Here is a 5,000-nt window from a genome sequence, read left to right as displayed (position 1 = left end):
CGCCTTCTCCCGCACTCGGAGCCTGTCGCTCCCGAGTGCCTATGGGGGCTGGTCACACGTGAGGAGGTCGCTGCTGCCTTGCCGCCTAGGGGATCGGCAGCCGGGCCGGACGGCCTGACTCCAGCGGAGCTGCGGCCCCTGCCGCATGAAGTCCTGGTGAAACTCTTGAACCTCTTCCTCCTGGCCCGCGCCCTCCCCGAGCGTCTGCTTCGCGCCCGGACGTCACTTCTCCCCAAAACGGCTGCACCAACATCCCCCGCTGACTTTCGCCCCATTACGGTCTGCTCGGTGTTGGCGCGGACCTTTCACAAGGTTCTCGCGTCACGCCTGATGCGTGCATGTGCTGTGGACGAACGTCAGCGGGCATTCATCCCCCGGGATGGGATGTTGGAAAACACCTTCATCTTGGACACTGCTCTCACCGACGCAGTCCGCTCCTGTCGCTCTGTTTTTGTGGCATCGATCGACGTCTCTAAAGCGTTCGATTCGGTGGACCATGCTGCCCTCCGCCCCGTGCTGAGGGCTCATGGCCTGCCGGATTGCTTTATTGAGTACGTCGAAAGGTGTTACGAGGGTAGCACGACGGTGATAGCGGGCGGCGCCGACGTGGGCGTGCCCCTGCAGCCGGCAAGGGGTGTGCGTCAGGGTGACCCCCTCTCCCCCCTCCTTTTCAATTTTGCGGTGGACTATGTTTTGAGCCAACTTCCCTCCCACATCGGAGCTCGGATCCTCGGTCGCAGAGTCAACGCTGCGGCCTTCGCAGATGACGTCCTGCTCTTTGCATCGACCGCGAGGGGATTGCAGTCCCTCATCGACGCAGCCGTCGCAGCCCTCGCCCATCTGGGGCTGCAGATCAACGCCCGGAAGTGTTTCACCCTCGCCTTAGTCGCGTCTGGGCGCGACAAGAAGGTGAAGGTCGACGCCGACGTTACCTTCAAAGCGGGCAACGCCACCATGCCCGCCCTACGCGTGGGTGAAACCTTCCGGTATCTGGGACTGCAATTCTCCACCGCTGGTCGCTGCGTTTTCAACCCACGACGCCACCTGGTGGAGCAGCTGGACGTCATCTCCCGAGCTCCGCTCAAGCCGCAACAGCGCCTCCACGCCCTCACCAGCGTACTTCTCCCTGGCCTGTACCATGGGCTGGCCCTCAGCCGCACCCGAGTGGGTGCGTTGAAAGCGGCAGACGTGACCATCCGGGCCGCCGTCAGGAGATGGTTCCGCCTTCCGGCGGACACTCCCCTGGGCTACTTCCACGCTCCTGTAGCTCAGGGAGGCCTCGGCATCCCATCATGCCGATGGATGGGGCCAACACTCCGCCGGTCCCGTCTCCTGGCGCTGAAGAGGATTGGGCCAGCCTCCGACGGTGCAGGCCGGGACGAGGTGCAGCGTGAGATTGAGGTGCTGGAGCGGCATCTTATGTGGGAGGGCCACCTCCTCAAATCGTCGACGCAGGTTGGAGAGATGTGGGCCGCGCGCCTGCACGTTGCCTTTGACGGTGCGGCGCTGTCATCTTCCGCCGCCGTCAAGGGGCAACACCAGTGGGTCGCTGACACCAGTCGCCTGCTATCTGGGCGTAATTTCATCGACGCTCTCCGCGCCCGCATCAACGCCTTCCCCACGAAGGCACGGCGCAGTCGCGGGCGGGAGGCGGACACCAGATGCCGCGCGGGCTGCCAGGCCGTAGAGACCGCCAACCACGTGTTACAGGCTTGCTTCAGGACGCACGGGTCCCGGGTCAAGCGGCATGACGCGATCGTGCGCTATGTCGCCCGTGGACTCGCGCAGAGGGGCTTCAATGTTTCTGTGGAGCCCCACCTCTGCACACCTGAGGGAATCCGCAAGCCTGACGTGGTGGCGGTTAAAGACGGCATCGCCCGCGTCATCGACGCCCAGGTAGTCGGAGACCATCTCCGGCTCGACTGGTGTCACTCCGAGAAAGCGGCCTACTACAACACGCCGTCCATCAGGCGTGCCATCTCCAACCTGCACCGAGACGTTGAGGAGGTAACAGTGTCCACCGCGACATTGAATTGCTGGAGACCATACACCCCTCCGTCGGCCGGAGATCTCTCCGCACTTGGATTTAGACCCCGAGAACTGGCGGTGCTTAGCACAAGAGTACTGCAAAGCTGCTGCACGAGCTATCGCATTTTCGAATATATGACGACGCAAAGACCGATGGAGCGAGCCGGCGTCGGATAGGATGCTGGTTATTTTCTTCGCCTTGACTCCTGGGGCCTATCCACAGGAGGAATAACCCGTCTTTGTTCTTTCTTCTATTTGTCTGTAATTTGTGTTGTTCTTGTTTTTTTTTCTTTTCCGCACTTATATATGTACATATATGTTAGTTTTATACTTTTATTGTGGCTTCGCCCTGTAAGTCCCCACCTCGGTGGCGGACATGGCGAGAACACCTGCCACACATGTATATGTATATATTTGTGTTATTCAGTTACTGAATAAAGACGGCTGTTGAATAGCCAAATGCCTCGTCATCTAATTAGTGACGCGCATGAATGGATTAACGAGATTCCCGCTGTCCCTAAAGCAGCCATAGGAATACGAAACACAAACTTGACAATTCTGCAGATAACCTCCCTCTGTGATGCTCATACCGCTGTAGCTGCAGTAACCGGCGATTTTGGTGAAATATACTTAATAAGCCTGTACTGCCAGTTCAATACCCCAATTGATGAATATTTGCATCGACTGGATACCATCATCCACGAAACCCAAGGAAAAGCCTTCATCATAGCAATGGATGCGAATGCCATGTCACCACTATGGCACAGCCAGGACACAGATGAAGCAGGACGAAAACTAGAGGATTTCATCTTCCAACATGGCTTAACTGTAATAAATAGAGACTCACCGTTAACAACTTTCAGTGGGCCAGCTGGGGAAAATAACATCGACGTAACACTTTGCTCAGCAAACATGTCAAGGATGGTCTCTAGATAGATGATTCAAGAGGAATGGACCTCAAGTGACCACAGGGCGATCACGTTTGAGATCTCAAAACAACATAGGGAGAGGGTCATAGAAGAGCTACTGAGATACAACACCACCTTTGCAAAATGGCAAATTTTTGATTGCCAGCTGACCACCAGAGTGGAAAACTGGCCAAACGCCGTGGGAACAAATGTAAATGAGAAAGTAGACCTCCTACAGACAGCAATACAGGAGAGCTGCAGGAAGGCCATGAGGAGAAGAACACGGCTGAAGAATGCTGTTCCTTGGTGGAATGAAACATTGACAAAAATGCGGCAGGACACAATTGCAGCTCGACACCGGCTCCAGAATGCGCGACGTGCAAATCGTGAGGCAGAAATACTGGCAGCAAAGACAACTTACAGAAGCACAAAAAATAAATATAACAAAGAAATTACGAAAGCAAAGACAGATACATGGAAGAAATGGGTAAAGGAGTGCAACAGCAATGACCCTTGGAAGCTGACCGATAGAATCCTTCGCCCTAAATATGGCACCGAAACTGTCCTCAGTAATGTAAAGGTGGCAGGAAGAGGCCCTACAATGACCTGGCAGGAAACAGTGAAAGAACTGTTGAATAACCTACTACCGGATGACAACCCAGAGGAGGACACAATACAGCAATCAGCTGTGAAGGAGCAAAATATAGGGTACCAAAATGAAGGAAACGAGCCAGACTTCTCAGCACAAGAGATAGAGACTGCAGTGAAGGCATGCAAACCACACAAAGCCACAGGACCAGATGGCATAGATGATGCCATTATAAAGCGGATATGGGAACACAATCCTGCTCTCCTCATTGATACCTATAACAGCTGCCTTAGAGAGTCCACTTTCCCAGACAATTGGAAAATAGGAAATGTCTGCATATTACTTAAGTCTATCACAAAGCCAAGGGATGAGGTGAAGTCTTATCGACCCATCTGCCTGCTCCCTATCCTTGGCAAAGTATTAGAAAGGCTAATAGTGACCAGACTGGACAAAAGGTATGAAGAGTCAGGACTGAAGGCAACAAACCAATTTGGCTTCAGAAAGGGTGCATCCACAGAAATGGCAATCAGGCAGGTTGTCTCCAGTGCAAACTGTGAAGAAAAATATGTTGTTGTCATTTTTGTGGACATAGCAGGCGCCTTCGACAATTTATGGTGGCCAAGTGTAATGAGGCGACTTAGAGCGATGCGTTGTCCCCAAAACATGTACCACCTAGTAGAAAACTACTTTAAGAACAGGAAGGCCACTGTCTACAGCAACTCTGGGTCAGTTACGAAAAACATCACAAAGGGCTGCCCACAAGGTTCTATCTGTGGCCCCTTTCTCTGGAACCTTGTATTTGACGAAGTGGTACAACGGAAGGATGGTGAGCAGTGGGATAAAGTGGCCTACGCAGATGATCTAGCCATCATCATAAAAGGGAAGAGTAGGTCGCAGCTCGAAGAAAGGGGTAGGATAGCACTACAAGCCATAAGCGAATGGACCACACAGAATAAACTAGGGATCTCCAAACAGAAAACGGTAGCCATAACCATCAAAGGTAAATTTGATAGAGAAAGACCACCTAGACTTGAACTTGATGGGGAAAGGATTAGGTTTGTCCAGGAACATACGTACCTCGGCATCACACTTGATGAAAGGCTCCTTTTCACCCCCCATGTAAAAAATATCCAAAGGAAATTATCTGCCGTTTCTGGTGCTCTCACAAGAGTAAGTAGGTCTGAGTGGGGGCTGCAAAAGAAAACCCTGCGACTAATATACCAGGCACTTTGTTTATCTGTCTGCAAGTATGGTGCAGCAGCATGGGGAGACCGTACAAAACACAGGTACACTAGGAAAATATTAATGACGATACAAAGGCCATTTTTGTTGCAGATGACGAGGGCCTGTCGAACGGTATCGACAGAAGCACTACAGACTCTCACAGGGTGCATGCCTCTAGACCTAGAAGTGGTGAAAGCAGCCATGCTCTACCATGCTAGACATGGAATTGCTGGATCAGTGGCAGGTCTTGA

This window comes from Schistocerca piceifrons, unplaced genomic scaffold (assembly GCF_021461385.2).
Source record: "Schistocerca piceifrons isolate TAMUIC-IGC-003096 unplaced genomic scaffold, iqSchPice1.1 HiC_scaffold_936, whole genome shotgun sequence".
NCBI lineage: Eukaryota > Metazoa > Arthropoda > Insecta > Orthoptera > Acrididae > Schistocerca > Schistocerca piceifrons.
The sequence above is the reverse complement of the archived record's forward strand: the minus strand, read 5'-3'. Positions refer to the sequence as shown.